At 45.1% G+C, this 18,074-nt stretch overlaps 1 protein-coding gene across 2 annotated transcripts in view; it reads right to left on the bottom strand.

Moving 5' to 3' along the window:
- The window catches only part of C1H4orf19 (chromosome 1 C4orf19 homolog), an 85,306-nt gene extending 70,787 nt beyond the window's left edge, over positions 1–14,519 (bottom strand). The window contains exon 1 of one of the 2 annotated variants that reach the window (XM_059382250.1): positions 14,439–14,519. The gene's annotated coding sequence lies outside the window, so the exon portion shown is untranslated. Of the gene's footprint in view, positions 1–14,341; positions 14,362–14,438 lie in introns of those variants that run through there. The other variant, XM_059382259.1, reaches the window with a different exon arrangement.
- Positions 14,520–18,074: the final 3,555 nt, after the last annotated feature.

The raw sequence follows: 18,074 nt of genomic DNA, 5'->3' as shown, positions 1-18,074 counted from the left end.
TTTTGGAGGAAAGAAGGGTATGCTAAGAACGTGAATCAGATTTGGGACAGAAACAGCATGACTGCTTGGTGAAGCAATGCCCCAGAGGACCGAGGCTAAAAGCGAAGGAGTCCCTGTGAACAGGTTGACCTTGAACAGGAAAAGGAACACTTTATCCTCTGAGCACGGAGGGAATGAGGAAAGAATTGATAGCAAGGTAGATAGGGTGTGGTGGGGGCGGGGCAGGGAGCCAGGCAGCTGCAGGGGGCCGCCCCGGGTCTGGCCGCATGGTCAGCCAGGCAGCCAGGCGCGCCACTCACAGTTTCTGGGGACAGACTGATTCTGGGCCGGGATGGGGACGGCTCCAGAAACGGCCCAACTGGAGCCAACAGAGCTTCGGGTAAGGGAGCAGTCCATACTCATCAGAGATCAGAGGAGAAATCCTAGAGGTTTCTGTTCAATGTTAGTCTCTGGGTTCAGGAAAATGCAACCAGACGTTAAGATGTGCTCAAGAGAGTTGCTAGGATCTCTTAAACTAGAAACTGGGTTTCTTGGCTTCTAGAATCATGCTCCCTGCTTTAAAAAAAAAAGAAAAAAAAAACAACAAACAATATATATATATATATATATATATATATATATATAACTAATTTTCTTCTCCACCTTTCTCCCCGGCTAAGCTGTCCTCTTTCTTCCTGTTTCAGACTGTCACTTTCGCTGAAAAGCCTTCCCTGACCTCTCTCCCCGCCTGTCTAAATCAGATCCCACAAAGACTCTTATACACCCCTTTTATCCTTCCTTTGTTGCACCACAGGCTGAAATTCTAGTTTTATTTATGTGACTGTGTCATGTTCTTCTTTCTCAGTAGATATTACAAGCCACATGAGGATAGGGACTCTATTTGTTCTCCTCTGTATCCTGGTCAGCACATAGCTCAATGCCTAGCATGCAGTTAGTGCTCAATAAATATGACAAATGAGGGACGCCTGGGTGGCTTAGTAGGTTAAGCATCCAATGCTGGAACTCAGCTCAGGTCTTGATCTCAGAGTCATGAGTTCAAGCCCTGCACTGGGCTCTGCGCTGGGCATGGAGCCTACTTAAAAAAAAAAAAAATATGAACGGATTTATGTTCCAAGTGTATGGTGTGGGAGCATGGGATTCAAGAACTTTGCCTGTTAAAGTTAATATCTGTGAAAAATGCACAGTGGTGGGGTTCCCAGGCAGGCTGACCTCCACTTTCTCTGTCGGTCTGGCATCTGGGAAATGCTTGATGCATATTTGATGAGTCACTAAGAATTTTTGCACTATTGGAATTTTAATTCCCTTAAGAAAACAAACAAACAAACTTGTTTTAAGAGAACAAACTCAAAATAATTTAAAGATCTTACTTAAACATTAAAAAAAACTTATTTAAAAATAAATAAAAATTTCTAAAAATATTATTCTGAATAAATTATTAGAGTTCATCATTGCCTTGTTATTAATAACTATAGTGAAAATACTGATCATATAACTAAGGTAGCTTTGGAGATAATATAGAACTTTCTAGAAAACCCAATGTTTCATTTCTGAAGTTTCACACTTTTGAAATGTCTCAGAAACCTCTTCTAAGGCCCAACATTAATACTTAATGAACTTACCAATTTTTAGTACAGAAATTCACAGACTTGCAAACACTTAAAAAGGGAAAGCATCACCAGTGGGTTCTCTGCCACCTTTCTCAGAGAAGGAAATTCATGAACATGTGCATTCTGAAGGCTAGTACCATACAGTACGCAAATATTTTTCCACGTCCCACCCAAAGCAAACAAATGAAAACTGAAACTTCAAAGACAATTATAAAATATTTCCAAACTTAAAGATACAGCATCCTTTTCTGGATTTGCAACAGGAGGAAAAACAACTGATTTGGAAGAACTTAAGTTTTATATAAGTGTGTGTGTGTGTGTGTGCACGCATAGTGTGTCGGGGGATGGTGGGGCGAGTGCAAAGAGTCTAAAAAATAATCAAACAGATGGTAATTAAAAAGTGGAAATGTTTAAGATATGGAAAATGCTGAGTTGAAATAAATTAATAAAACACTGGAAACAAGCTTAACAAATTTTTTTAATGGGAGCAGCATAGTTTCCAAGAGACAGCAGCCCATTTAGGTGATGAACACCAGATGTGGGGTGTAATTCATTATAGACAAAAGAATTCTGATTAGCTTCAGGGGAGAAGGAGCAAAGAATCAGGCACCAAAGGTGGAAAAGCCAAACACAGTCCTCCACTGGCTGCTTAACGCAGCTCCCCAGTTGTCCCTAGCTAACTCCTGGTCTAAGGACAAAGTCGTTCCCTATCCCCTGCTTCAGTCAATGAATCCTGATCCAGAATCATCTAGTTCACTGGGCCACTACCACGCACCGTGGACAATCTAAACCACTGCTCTGAACCCACAGTCAGGCCAGGATCAGCTGAGTTTCTGTAAGGTCAGAGTCTCTAAAACCCACTTTCCAGGGGAGGGAGAGCTCAGAAGACAGCTATGGGAAGTCACTGAAATGGTCAACTAATTAAAGGAATCCTTGAATAGGGATGCCTTTGCCTTTGGAAGGTCCAAAATATGGGGGTCTTGTGGCAGGGGAGAAGGGTACTTGCTGAACCTCCCCAAATCCAAAGTCTATTTTCCCAGTATAACCAAGGAGGCCATGTGGCTCAGTGCACCAACTTGTCCCTACTCTGTGTGTGCGTGAGAGAGAGAATGGGGGAGGGAGTGGAGGTAGGGGGATTGTGGGTGTATTTGTCCTCCTCAAATTTTAGTCCTGCCTCTTAGATCTGAAGTCTACAGTCTACCCATCGCTTTATTTATTTATTTATTTATTTAAATATTTTATTTATTTATTTGATAGACATATCTCAAGTAGGCAGAGAGGCAGGCTGGGGGGTGGGAAGCAGGCTTCCTGCTGAGCAGAGAGCCCAATGTGGGGCTCTATCCCAGGACCCTGGGATCATGACCCTAGCTGAAGGCAGAGGCTTTAACCCAGTGAACCACCCAGGCGCCCCTACCCGTTGCTTTAATGAGAGTTTTACAGAGTACTGAGAGCACAACGCCAGACACGGACAGAGTCTGAGCACATCATTCAGTGACAGACAAAGATTTATTTACTGGACAGTCCAATAAAAGCCAAGTTATTCATAGATACAGTGTGTGCTAGAGAAGACTTAGCTTGTTGTAGTAGGAAGAGTTTTAGAGTGAGAGTAAGCATATTCCTGGATTCCAGTCTTGGCTCTGTTATTAATTCAGGGTCATGTGACTTTGGCCGAGCCATTAACCTCTCTGGGCTTCAGCAGCCCTGGAGATGAAATGGAGATAGTGAATCAAAGGATGGCTAAGGCCCTTTTTGGGTCTCACACTCTGGAATGAATGTGGCCTGTGTGTTCAGAAGAGGGAGTAATCACTCTGGGGTAGAATGAGCAAGAGTTTTCATAATAGAACTAGGGTAGTTTGTTCATTTTCTACAAGGTCTGATTTCTTTGTTGCAAAAACCCAGAGTACAGAAATGTCAGATGTAGATTGCCAATATCCCTAGTAATCTCTGCTTCACAGATAAATACTGTTAACTGTTTGGAATTTTTTTCTTCCAGATATTTTAATTCTAAGTGCTACTTACAATCATTACTATTGCTAAGTGCTAATTATAATCATTACTATCTGTATTAAAATGGAACGCCAAGTATATGTTTCTTCAACAAATTCTTACGAATTTAAAATTATATCCTGGGCATCATTCCACCATGTCATCACATACATCTCATTATGTTTATTAGTACAGGGTGTTGCACTGCGTCTGTGAGCTATACTTTCTTTAGCCGACACCTATTGACAACATAGAAATTGCTCTTTTTTTTTTCTTTTTGATTATAAACACTGATTCTAACACTATAAAATTTCTTGTATACCCATGTCCTAAAATTCAGTCTGGACACTGCCTGCCTCTCTTCCCATTCCCGTCTGTCACCAGGTACCGGTGCTGTCACTCAGTGTCTCAGGAAGCCAGCTGTATCCTTCTCTCCATCCAAAGACCTCCATTTTATTCAAGTGGAGGTCCAACAACAGGTCCTACAACCACAGCCCCTTTGTGGGTCTTCTCTCTCCCCAGCTCTGCCTCCAGAGAAGCAAATCTTATGACTTATCCATTAAAAACCTTCAATAGCTTCTTACTGTTCTTAAGGCCACTGACTTAGAATGCCTGTCCGGTCTGTAATTTGCTTTATGATCCATTGGCATAGGCTCTGGGATGTATGAGTATGTTTTTAATCTACACTCTAGGCTGGAGATTTGCTTGTGGACCACGTGGGAGGCGGTAGGAAGACGACCTTTACCCTTGCTCAACTAGATAGTGGAGGTTTCGACATCCACCAAAAACCCCTAATTGAATAGGAAGGATCACATTGGTAGAGGTCAGATTACATATAGCTCGTGGCCAACAAGGTCCTCCGCCTCCTGCCTACCTCTCCTGGTACTCCTCGTGCTCAGAACACTTCTAGGAACACTGTCCCCTCTGGCCGTGTGACTGCGCTGTTCCCTCCCCTGCCATGGGGGCTCCCAGGCCTCCTGCGAATTCACCCTCTCATCTTGCGTGGACATGGTTCCCCAGGGAAGCCCTTCCTCCCTCTCAGCCCAGGCCCCAGCTCCCATTCCATACCCTGGCAGCACCCAGGACCTCGCTCCCCGCCGTCCACACAGAAAGGTAGAGGGACACGTCTGTTGTGATCACGCTGATAACTATGAGACTGTGTCCGGGTCTGTTCTGTTCACTTTTGTATCCCTGCCAGCTGGCCTGGCCTCCGCAGACATTTGCTCAATAGAACCTTTAGATCTTAGTCCACACAGCATTAGTAGAGGGGGCAGAAAAGCTTTTTACGGCACTAAGTTCACTAACTAGAATAGGCCCGCTATAGTGAAAACACTTTACAATAAAGTTCTTAAACTAATCCAATCAAACTCACAGAGTAAAAGATGCAGAATTTATAAAATACCAAAGGTGAGGCAAAGGCTGTCTCTTTTAAATACTATAAATGCTGAGTTGGTTATTCTGAAAATCCTTCGCAGAAACGAGGACCAGGAAAAAGTCATCATCTTCATGCCTCTCTTTTTTTTTTTTTTTTAATTATTTTTATTTTATTTTTTTTTAAGATTATTAATTAATTTATTTATTCGACAGAGAGAGATCACAAGCAGGCAGAGAGGCAGGCAGAGAGAGAGAGGAGGAAGCAGGCTCCCCGCTGAGCAGAGAGCCCGATGCGGGGCTCGATCCCAGGACCCTGAGATCATGACCTGAGCCGAAAGCAGCGGCTTAACCCACTGAGCCACCCGGGCACCCTTCATGCCTCTTTTCTCCAGATTTTATAGTTTCCTTTAGTCTCGGCACTTACAGAATGATCATTTCAGCATGCAACGAAGTTCTGGTTTCTCAAAAAACCCCACACTTGTCTCCTCTAATGAAGTCCTTGGCACCCTCCCTATTTCCCACTAATACAAACATGGAATTGTGACTCCATCACCCCCCCCCCCCCGGTTTCTCTCTATGCTTGAGGTAAACCGAGCATTTAAAACAGAGCCTAGACAGAGATTTCACTGGTGACTTTATAATAAGGGAAGTTTATATATCTGGTTAGAAATCCAGGGCAAATCCTGTGTATCTAAAATGTGAAGTCTGCTGTCACTCTGTGTGTGTTTTTTATTTTTTTTAATTTTTAAAATTTTTTATAAACATATAATATATTTTTATCCCCAGGTGTACAGGTCTGTGAATCGCCAGGTTTATACACTTCACAGCACTCACCAAAGCACACACCCTCCCCAATGTCCATAATCCCACCCCCTTCTCCCAAACCCCCTCCCCCCAGCAACCCTTAGTTTGTTTTGTGAGATTAAGGGTCACTTACGGTTTGTCTCCCTCCTGATCCCATCTTGTTTCATTTATTCTTCTCCTACCCCCTTAACCCCCCATGTTGCATCACCACTTCCTCATATCAGGGAGATCATATGATAGTTGTCTTTCTCTGCTTGACTTATTTCACTAAGCATGATACCCTCTAGTTCCAACCATGTCGTTGCAAATGGCAAGATTTCATTTCTTTCGATGGCTGCATAGTATTCCATTGTGTATATATACCACATCTTCTTGATCCATTCATCTGTTGATGGACATCTAGGTTCTTTCCAAGGTTTGGCTATTGTGGACATTGCTGCTATAAACATTCAGGTGCACGTGCCCCTTTGGATCACTACGTTTGTATCTTTAGGGTAAATACCCAATAGTGCAATTGCTGGGTCATAGGGCAGTTCTATTTTCAACATTTTGAGGAACCTCCATGCTGTTTTCCAGGGTGGTTGCACACTCCATGTGGTTTTTATCGATGGTAAAGCTGGAGTGAGCTGTGTGTGTGGGGGGTGGTGAAGGTCACCTGATCGCCTCCCCCAGCCCCGTCCTTTCCTTCCCTTCCATACCCCATGATGCTGCTCTGGTTCAAACCTCACATTTTACATCTGAGATAACTGGAGGCCACAGGCTAAGACTCGGAGTTATTATTACACGTCTACCAAGGGCGGATGCATGCGAGGAGAAACACTCAGGTAGCTTCCCAGTTTTACGGATAAGGACGCTGAAAGCCCGAAGATTAAGTGAAATTAATCAAATGGCAGAACTGGGATTCAAGGCTGATGATGGTCCAGCCGTCATTCGGGGCTTTCTGGGAGCGTCGGTCCCAGCCTTCACTCCTCCAGGATCGCTCAGGAAGGGCAGCGGACCAAATAGTTTAGTGATAGAAGAAAATACAACCTTGCTCCCAGCGTCTTTTTAAAAGGCTCACATGAATTAGACGGTCAGCACTTACAAACAGAAATGAGTAAAGACATTTAATGGGACCAAACATGCATAGGACGCGGTCATCTGTGTTTGAGGGGATGATTCTGATGGCTTCTGACTTAAGGCATGCGTGGACGTGTGCCTCACCCAGTCACACCTGCCATTAGGGGCCCCACAAAGTGCTAGGGTGGCAAATTCTTCAGTGTTTTTTTTTTTTTTTTTCCTGCTTGTTTGCTTGTTCTGCTTTTTATTCGTCTAATGAACTCTTACAGGGTAACTGCCCGTCAAGGGTGCAATTTCAGTAATTTTACTTTCTCTAAAGATACCTCAGCTTTTTTTTTTTTTTTTGGATTACATGGAAGTCACATTCCTTTTGCTCCATTAAATCTTTGAATTCAGGCAGGGTATTATTGGAAGACAACCCTCTAGCTTGCTCCACACCAGAGGGCTGTGACGGCTCTACCCTTCCCTTTGTTTTCAGGCTCACCTCCCTGGAACTACATCTCAGCCCTGCACTTCAGCACAGGAAACGCTGGCCTTTAGCTTTGACAAGAGAAAGCCGCCCATCAGTAATGGAGGCTGAACTAACCTAAGGCGGGAGGGTCAGGCCTCCATCAGTGGTCTTCTGAGGCTGGACCCCTGCCTGGGTTGCAGCGCTGCACTGAAACTGTTACTGTGTCCATTTCCAGGACATTTGGCCTCCCTCACCAAAACCAAATCCCAGTGAGGATCATAAAGCCTGTCCTGTCAAGTTCAAAAGAGAATGCAGATAAATTGGACTTTGTAAACTAATTCTTGACTGTCTAGCCCATTAACTCTGTTTTATGATTCTTTTTAGAGATGACTGCAGCAGTAAATGCATCCTGGGACATGCTAGACAGGCAGCAAACCAGGATTCAAACCCAGGTGGGTCATAGTGACCCTGACCTTAAAACCCCAGCTCTCCCAACTTCCCCAGGGTGCCCAGCAGAGGCTGGGAAACACAACAGGGGAAAGAATTGCTTTGAAGTCTTTCAGTCAAAGAGTACAGGGCTTGGGGAGTGGGGGGAGGGAGTGGAGCCTAGGGGTCCTGCCTTTGTTTTGCCTCTGACTTGCTGGGTATCCTAGAAAGAACAGCTTTCTCTCCCCAGGCTTTGGTAGTCTTATCCCTAAAACCAGGTGTCTGGATCATTGAAGCTCCTTTCCAGGTAACGATTCTGTAATCTACAGACATTTTCGGAGCCTTAGCTTAGTTGCTTAAGAAAATAGGCTTAAAATTTTACTTGGAGAAAAGAAAGATCTTTTTATCACTGAAAGAATCAAAGGAAAAGGCTGCAAAATTACATCCTTTGAAATATAAAGTGTGATTTGTTGCTACTGGAATCAACACAGGGATTCAACTCGATAAGGAAAAGAGGTGAGAGCGAAAATGTTTTTATGAGGCATTTTTAAGTTTCCATGAAATAATTACTTTAAAATTTAACTTCAAGCATCTGAGTTTGGCACAGTATCTATGAGGAAGGAAGGAAGGGAACCCCAGAGCAAAAATTGATCAGTTTGATACTTTCCTCCAAAAACCAAACAGAAAACCTGCAGAGTGCTTTGTGGGTTAGTCAGAAGACTCGGCTTGGAGTCAGTAGACCGGAGTTCAAGTCTTAGCTGAGTGACATCCCGACCTCTCACTGTCCTTAACTTATGAAAGGGGCACAATAACCCTATCTCTACAGATGTCACGGGGAAGATCTAATAAACTGAAGAACTATAGGGAGAGCTGTTCCATTATAACTCACTGCCTGCCAAAAACAATTCTTTCACTATATACAGGGAAGGACAAGGGATAGAGATTTGGAACTTTGTTTGAACTTCTTAGCCAAACTTCTGAGCCAAAGCTGAAAAACTGCTACGACTCAAAGGAGGGGGAGAAGCTGCCTGAAAGCAAACAGAAAATCAAAACTACCATTCCATCAGAAAGGATCTTCCTTTTCAGGGCTAAAGAAGGCAGAAGTAACATCCCAGCCTTACCCAGCCTTAAAGTGTGGAAATGCAGTTCAGACCCTGGCAATCCAGAACCATCTCACTTCCTTTTTTTTTTTTTTTTCTTTCCTCAGAATGCAAGTTCTCAGGCTTTGGTTTTCAGACTCCACTGTACTTAGGAATCGTCTGGGGATGTTGTTAAGATGCTGATTCTGATTCCACAGATCTGAGGTAGCATCAAGACTGCATTTCTAACCAGCTCCCAGGTGGGCCGCCATGTTGCCGGACCATGGACACCACTTTTGAGTACAAAGGTCTTGGCTTTCTAAGGAAAAAATGGTGGAGGGTTGCTTCTGGAGACACGAGGACATGGATTTGAATGCTGTCTTCATCAGCTCTTCACTTTGGGGCCTCGGGCAGGGAATTTCTCTGTATAATGAGACTAATACCTGTCTTATATAAGTGATAGAAGATCCTTTGAGACACTAATAAATAGATAACAATTCTTTTCAAATTAGTCTTTCCCTTGGCTCCCCTAAGCTCATTATCTTGTCCCTTACTACGCTTTTCTGATGATCCAGCTGGCTTATTTCTCTTTACTCTGAATCTCATTGTTTAAACAGCTTGGGTGCCCATGCACACACACCATACGTTCTTTGAGGGCACAGTCGTCCCTGATTTTCTTTCTTTTACCACATAAATGAAGTCAAAGTATTTTTAAAGTTAAATTGGGTTCATATGGAACCCTGAGTTGTATGACAACACCATCCCTCCCTGTCCCTGTAGTGTCCTGCAGCAGAGGCAGAACAGTGTGCTGGTTACAAACATGGGCTTTGGGTCAGATCTGAGAACTAAAGCTGGTTCCGTTCCTGGCCAGCTGCGTTTCCTGCCTAACTCAGACTGACATGTCTGGGTCGCAGTGTCTTCACCTATAAAATAGGATTTTTGCCTTCACCTCAAGCGTTGCTGGGAAAAGTAACTTACGTTAAGTTATGCGAGTGCTTGGCCAATGCGGTAGATTGCAAAAATGATCATGATTCCCCACCCCTCACCAAAGCCTTCCTGTTCTCTAAGCTGATTTTGCCTGTTCCTCCTGTCAAAGGTGGTGTCTACTTCTCCACCTTCTGAGTCTGGGCTGGCCTCCTCACTGGCTTTTAGAGGAGACTGGAGGAGAAGCAAGCAGCTCGGGTCCCTTTCAGCCTGGGCTTCACGGAGCACGACTTCCATGCTCCCTCGTACTGCCCTGGGCCAGTAGGTGGTGAATAAGTGAACCAGCCCAGGTGGCGGGGGCAGGGCTGCCTTGTGACAAATGCATGAGGGAGTCCAACAAGTCCAGTGCCACCCCCAGGCCCCGACTGCTGACCCACACAGTCATAAACTAAATCAATAGAAGCCATTTTCAGCTACCACGTTTTTGGACCGGTTTGTTACACAGCAACAGATAATCGATCTACGTAATTTCTCCATAAATAGTGGCTGTTATAATATTTTGGGGAAAAGCTACTTAACCAAAGAATCAACTCCCCATACCACTAAAATCTGTCCTTTTCAACCAGTAGTAGTAAGGTGTCTGCACTGGGAATTGGGGTTCTCGGATGTGGTCCCAGCAGTTTTTGTGTTAGGTGACCGTATGACCTCATTTTGCCTCTCGGAGCCTCAGTTTCCTCTAAATTAAGGTGCTCAGAACAAGTGATTTTTAAAGTTCTTTTCTGTTTCTAAAAAGGATTGAGGTGCACTTTTCCAGAATGCGACACTTACTTCCTTGCTAACAGACGGTTCTGAACCCAGTTTTTCCTGTCTTGCCGACTCAGAATGTCATCACAGGCAACCTTTGCTATATTGGTTTCGGTGTTTAGCAGCTGGTTATGACTCCATCTCCCACTGATCCGAACGGCCTTATGCAGAATCTGGGAGGTGAGCCTATTGGCTCCCTGACCACCAAAGAAGAGGGCTAATGCTTCACAGCCTTGACATGCAGACCCAATCTTTATCACACTTAAATGACCCAAGGTTTGCACTCAATTACCAAATGGAAGGAAAAAGACATACCACCAAAATCACAAGAATTGTCCAAGCTCTAGCGTGTAGAGATGGACTTTGGGACTCCGAAATAAGTGAATCACACATAAATCTGAATACACATTGCATGATAGAGCTCTGTGTGGGGCAGTGACAGAGGTGACTGTCCCTCTGTTGTAGGCCCTCAGTGCCTCATGTGTCCCACTGGGGTGCACTTTGACACGGTGACACACGTCATGCTGCCCGGCTGTCCCCTTCGATGACGGCTACCCAGTCAAGAGTCAGGGTGTTTTTATTCCTAGAAGGAGTTGAGCTAAATCGGTGAATGTGCATGCAAAATGAGGGTAACCGTAGATCCTAACTTAGCCCTCAGATGTATGCATTTAAGTCTGCGTGAAGCAGCGCTGGGTTGTTGAAAGTGAGAACTATACTTGGCTCATTCTTTATCAACACCTTTCCCCGTGACAGAAACAAAGGGCATGCAGCCCGAGAGTAACATCCGTAGAAGGGAAAGCACGTGGCAGGCAGCTACCTGCCTGCAACAGATGTGTTTTGGAAAAGACATGGAAATCAACTGCAGAGACTTGAGTCACTGATGTTGGCTGATGTTCCCAATAACTTTGTCCTGCTAAGTACCTTCAGAATCAACTCACTTCTCACTCCCCTCTCGGGTGGAGCGTTACAGCAGCTGCCTTGCTGGGATCTTTCCCATTTCAGTCTTCTCATCACAGCCAGAGAGAACTTTCTAAAAACAGAGCTGCTCTGCCTAAAATGCTCCGTTGGCTTATCTGAAGATGGCAAGGTCCCTGAAGGCAAGGACGGTGCCCCTGGCACCCCACTGAATGTGTGTCTGATTATCTCTGGCCTTACAAACTTGCTGTCTCCAAGGTCAGGAAAGGGTTTCCCTTCATTTCAGAGAGCCACGTGTCCACTGAGTAGAACGGAATTCGCTGCTTGGGGTAAAATTTGAGACCTACTCCTTTTTCTTTTAATATTCGCTACAGCTCAGGAACATCTTTCCCAAGATCCTGGATCACACTGAGCTAGTGTTTTCACTTCTCATAAATATCTGCTTCAGGACACATGTTCACCTGATGGCTATATTAAGTCTTAGGATAGGGTCTTTTTTTTTTTTTTTAATTTAAAGATTTTACTTATTAGAGAGAGAGAATGTACATGAACAGCAGGGGAGAGGGGAAGAGGGAGAAGCAGACTCCCCGCTGAGCAGGGAGTCCAACATGGGGATTGATTGCAGGACCCTGAAATCATGACCTGAGCCAAAGGCAGATGCTTAACAGATTGAGACCCCCCCAGGTCTGGTGTCCCAGGATAGGGTCATTTTGATGATATATAGTGCTTCCGAAGATTCCAAACTCTATGGGACCAGGATATTCTCAGGTGAAAAGGGAGTGTGAGTAGACAACAGATTGAATTTCATGTCATTCTCTTACAACAGTATTCAGGTGCTGACCACATTAAGAAAGGCTACAACTGGGTGAACCATCTGACCTGCAGATGGGTGACAGCTCAAGTCTATCCTCCCCTAGGATGAGTCCATTGACTCTTCTTTTCTAGGTATCTAGAAAGTCTACCTGCAACCAGATAATCAATCTAATGACCCACACCCTCGCACCAAAAAAAAAAAAAAAAAAAAAAAAAAAAGCAGGAGCTAGCTACTATTTAACCAAGACCGCAAAAGAACCCAAGATTCAGGGCTACTGGAAACATTGTGAAACCAAAGGAATTTGGAAGGCCAGGTGGAGGAAACCCAGCTAGCTACTGGGAGACTGGAATCCCTTCCAAGCTCAGTAAATGGGCTCTTGAGGGCCCAAAGGCAGGGCAGTTCCAGGAGGAAGGAAGTCAAGTATCTGCACTGCCCTTTGGCTGGGATGTGGTTCTGGCCAGAACTTGGCTAGGTTGTGTTTCCAAGCTCAGAAAGACATGAGGTGGGAAGTCAGGATAATCATTGTATTTTTCGGCTATTGAACATACTTACATGACCTGCAAGTTTCTATCTGGTTTTAATCTAGATATTCACAAGCTCTAGAACATTGCAAAGATGTCACTGGAAATGGAAACCGTTAGAGCCATTAAGGACCAGGCCCTGGGGCCAGATGCCATGAGACAGGTACTTATCACGTACTTGCCGAACAGATAGAGCAGGACCAGGATGGACACGGAGTGAGCAAAGAAGAGAAATAAGTCCAACCCCACCTCCTGTATTCATCATGTCTGTTCCATTCCTGTTGTGTGATCAAGGCAGCTTCTTATATCTGATTCTTCACACGTTACGGAAGTATAAAGAACCCCAGAGTCCCACTTAGCCGTAAGAGCTTCAAAGCGCAGTTTCAAAGACCTGCCTCACGACCGCTGAGGTGTTCTATAGATACTGATGTGCAGCATCAGAACCTTAACATCTGTCTCCTTAAAATATTAACCGGATGATTAGATGTGCGTATAAGTGGAACATTTTTGTGGGAATAAACAAAATTTATTGTGTTTAAAAGCAGCCACCACTTTCTATTTCTTTCTGATTCAACTCTCAAATGTTTCTCATCTTTTCTACAGCCTTGCTCCTCACAACAGTGTGGGTACAGCCCACCCAGGACACTCATAAGCCTTGTGAAAAACGCCACCAGTAATTCTCACCGAGACAGGAAAAAAATAAAACACGCTATTCTTTAATGATCTGAAACACCTCCTGGAACCCTGACTTCCTCTAAATTCACTGGGCAAAAGTCTATACCACAATGGAAAATAAAATGTACTAAGTTACTAAAGGGAGTTTTTGTTTTATTTTTGAGGTTAATTACAGTCCTGGAGTGGGGGGAAAAAGTCCCACTGATTTAAAAATCTGTCTTGTATCACTGGAAAAATTCTTCAGTGGTGGTTTGTGAAAATCTCACCTCATCAGGGCTGCCAAGGTCAAATGAGACCCAAGCAATCGACCCGGGAGATGCTTGCCTAATTGTTAAATATTCAACAAACAATTTGTGACCATTTAACAGTTTGCACCTGATACGCTCCTTCAACACGTGCAGCTTCCTAGCGCTGCACCCTCCCCTTCCCACCCCTTCCCACCAGCGCCACCCAGGGCGCCAGCACCCCCACCAGAGCAAATCCTGGGACCCAAGGACATTTCAAAGAAACAGCGGCGGTCAGCATTCCATTTCCGTTTTATTCGAAAACGCTCAGATGTTTAAAAATGGGGGAGGGGGACACTTAGAAATAATGACAATCTCTTGCAGTTTTTCCAACTCAAGTTCTCGGGCGCTGCGGAAAGTTCATTAATTAGGGATTTAAACCAGAACTGTTTCATACACCACAGCTTTCCCAACTGTCCCGGTGTTGCGTTTGGGGCATTCGTAGAAGTCCCGCCCGCGCCCGCCGTCCCCCCTTCCCGCACCCGGTGGGCGCTGGATCTGGCCTCCCTTTCCGTGCCTTTGTTGAATTCCGTGACTTTTCCGAAGTAATCAAACTGAGCCCTGCCTCGCCCCATTTTCACCCCCTCTGTCAGAAGGAAGTAAAGAAATAAGAACGACCTGCGAGAAAGTGGGGGAAACAGTGTCCCCAAGCCGAGCGGGGCAGGAGGCAAGCCCGCGACGGGGTCGGGCGCGCGGGGCGAGGGACGGTCCCTACCTGGGGCCGGGCGGCGGCGACGGCGGCGGCGGCGGGGTCGCGGCGCCCATGGCTTCGCCGGCCTCGGGCGGCCGCGCCGGGAAACACCAGCGGCTCAGCGCAGCCGGGAGCCCGCCGCGCTCGCAGCGGCCGCCCCGGCGCAGTCATTGGGCCGGCGCGTCACGTGGCGCGGCCGGCGGGCGAGCCTCCCCGGCACGCGTAACCCTTTACCTGCGCGCCCCGGGCCGCGCGGGGAGCCTCCGGCCGTGCGACCCTTGGAGCCGGGCTGGCCCTCTCTGTGCAGCCACGGCCGGGGCTTGTGCCCACCGTCTGGCCGTGCCAGGACGCGTCTGGGCGCCTACTTCTCTGTCCTGCTGGAAGGAGAGGGGAGACTGCTCTGCTTCGGGACGTTAGTGTGGGAGATGCGGAAATTTGGCCCCGGGCAAAAAGATCTGTACCCCTTCACCCCGTATTTTTGTGTTTGGGGTTCCAGACTCTTCCGTTTCGACCTGGTGGTGTGTGCGCTATCGCCTGCCCGCGCTATCGGAGTAGAGAGAGGGTCAGGGACACCGTGCGGACGCTGTCCTGCTGTAACTCGCAGGGAAGTTGCACACACTCGCCTCGCCTGCACACTCGAGACCACAATGGGAGCTCGACGAGGTCCTGCTTCCCCCGCCCCCACTTCCCTCTCTTTTCCTGGGCTGTTGGAACCCCGGCTGCAACACCGTGTCCACACCTCCGGAGCTCCACGCCCCTCCTTGCTGCAGTGCGCGCACGTCAGGAGGGTAGCGAGCGGGTGGCTTTACCCGAAAATACTGCTTAGGTGTCCCAAGTTCTTTTCACCTGTGTTCCCAAGCTGGGGATTGACAGGAAAATGTGTTGAGCAACTGCGCCATCTAGCATACCCTCTTCTCTCCCCTTCCAGTTATCCAGGGAGAGTGAGGATAAAACAGGTTGCCCCGGAATAGGACAGTATTATTTAAAGACGGACATAATGTCCTTAGTTTCTAACGGGCCCACTTTAGGGATTCCGGCTCCATTTACACATCTATCACCTTTTACGGGAGCAAACTCATGTTTTTGGGCATCTTGCCAGTCGCGTAGTAGCTGCATGCTTTAAAATGATAGATTTAGAGGGAACTTACATGCTAGTTTACATCATTTTCTGGTAAAATCCTTTGTCACAATAAAGAAGTTGTCGTGTCCAACTTCTAGTGGATGCTTTAGTAACGCCCACAGAATACTGATACGTTTATCAGTTAAGTTACTCTGACCAAAAAGACATTGGTATTTATCTTAGGTTTTGAAGTGTGGTTCCCAGGCTAGTGGAATCAGCTTCATCTGGAGGGATTCAATAAAAATGCAGATTTTGGAGGCTCTACCCCCAGACATACAGATTCTGAAATCATTGGGGATAGGGAGGGTGAAGCAATCCGTGTTTTGCAGAATGATGCACACTCCAGTTTGAGAACCACTGCTCTGAATATGCTGAAGCAGCTGGCTGGGTTACCTTCATCTCTCAAAGGCAGGGATTCTGTAAAGCTGAAGGTGGTGGTGTTATCGGGAATCTTAAATTAGGTGTTATATAATTTGTCATATTGTTACACTGAAAGGAAACCCCCAACATGTCCATATGTGTGTTATCTCTACTCCATGCAGATCATGTGGAATGCCAAATGCAGCTGCGAAAGGACCCTTGTGAAAAACACAGAAGGAAAAAATCCATGGTTTCTGGATGCACGTGGGAGTGAAACACCATGATTCAGTGAGTGTTTTAGGTGTGTTCGTGTTTTCATTGGCATATAAATCGTTCCAACCGATGAGTCAGAGAAGATAGGAAAACTAATTTGTTTGAGCGGATTTGTCAATAGACTTCTAAATTTGTCCATGTGGTTCTAAAAAAAAACCCCACAATTTTAAAAAGTATATGACATTCGCTGAGTTCGAGAGTTTCATGCTGTATGGATTGAACCAGCCAGGCGCCCCCAGAATCAAGCTTAAAAAGCCAACATAGCTTCCAAAGTCATCCATAGGATATGTTGACTCTCCCTGTTCCCTGTTTGTCCTCACGCAGCTTCCTTCACCTGCGATGTCTTTTTGACATTCTGACAGCTAAGTGCCATTTGTCCTCCAAGCCTCCACTGTCCCCTCCTCTTGGCCATTCTTTTTGAATCCCAGTTCCAGTTAGTTGCTCCTCTGCAGTGGAGTCTCAGCATCTGCCTTTCACTTTTATTAATAACTTTTTTTTTTTTTTAAACTACAGTCTGTCTTACATCTAATTTAGTTGCGTCTCCTTTAGATTGTAGGATTCTGGAGGGCAGAGGTTGTTTGTGACTCACTTTCAGATCATCCTAGGGCATAAGCACAAGGCCTTGGACAAAGCAAACACATGGTATTTGTTGTATTCCTGACCCTGGGAAAGAAGATATTTAAATTTGTTAAACAACAAACTCCATGTGTATGAAATGCTTTTATGCAAGCAGTGACGATCCATTTTCTCGGACCTGAAAGAGAAGACTTAACCTTCAGCCTAAAGGATTTAGATTAGAATCCAAGAAGGAATTCCCAGCGTGGGTAGTAGAATTAAGGAAAGTTTCCAAGGGGGAATAAACTCTAAACAGAAATACGTCTCAGCCACATAAAGATGAAACCAGATAGATAATTTCTTCAATTTTTTTCTTAATGTCTCGATTTTAAGTTTCTCTGAGAATAGTTATTTCATGAAACTGGATATAAAGTTTTCATCTGATTATTTCCTAGTTATCCTCACATAAGCTCTTCATTGCTAACTTGTTTAAAAAAGTTTTTTGTGAGTGTGTGTGTGTATATGTGAGAGAGGATTCTCAATTCCCAGAGGCAAGAAATGGAAAAAGGTGCCTATGGGAGGAAGATCCCCCGTTGTCCTGCCCTCTTACCTGGAGGCAGTTTGTGAGCGGGATGATTCCTTGCTTATAATTCTTCCTACCTTGGCTCCAAGCCCCAGAAGGGTGCACACTGTCCTTGCACTTACCCATAGAACATGTTTCCTATCTGTTTTCCTGTTAAGACTGTGAAATCCTAGAAGGCACAAGCTACTTTACTAACCTTTGCATTCCTGGCAAAATGCGTGACCCAATAACTTTGCTAAATGAATACATCCACACTCTTGGTTTGCTTGTACCTCCTGGAAGTTTGCAAAGCCCTCTGGTGATCTTTAGAGCCTCGCCTCATCTCTAACCTGCAAGTTGGAAAACATTTTGTAGGTCATTATCAGAAAGTGCCTACGGGATACTCAATGCTATATTTTGTATGCTTTGGGAAAGGTAACAAAGAGCACATTGATATCCTATTCAGTGATTCCCCCTGGGCCTCTGTTTCTAGGTTTTTACATCTATGAATTCAAAATACTAACAGTACCTACTTCATAAGGCTGTTGTGAAGATTACATGGCTTAGTACATACAAAGTACATACAGCTCCATACAGTACATACAGCTCCAAAGCTTTGTATATACTATACACCAAAGCTCTGATGTATAGTAAGCATATTATTATTATTATTATTATTATTATTATTTCTGAAAATCCCTACACTTGCAAAAGTTGGGGAGGAAAAACGCCACGCAAATCTTAGTTTACCTTTTATTCATACAAACAATACATACACAAGACTGTTCAT

Source organism: Mustela nigripes, chromosome 1, assembly GCF_022355385.1.
Source record: "Mustela nigripes isolate SB6536 chromosome 1, MUSNIG.SB6536, whole genome shotgun sequence".
NCBI lineage: Eukaryota > Metazoa > Chordata > Mammalia > Carnivora > Mustelidae > Mustela > Mustela nigripes.
Note: the sequence above shows the minus strand (reverse complement) of the source record. Positions and strands in the feature narration are given on the sequence as shown.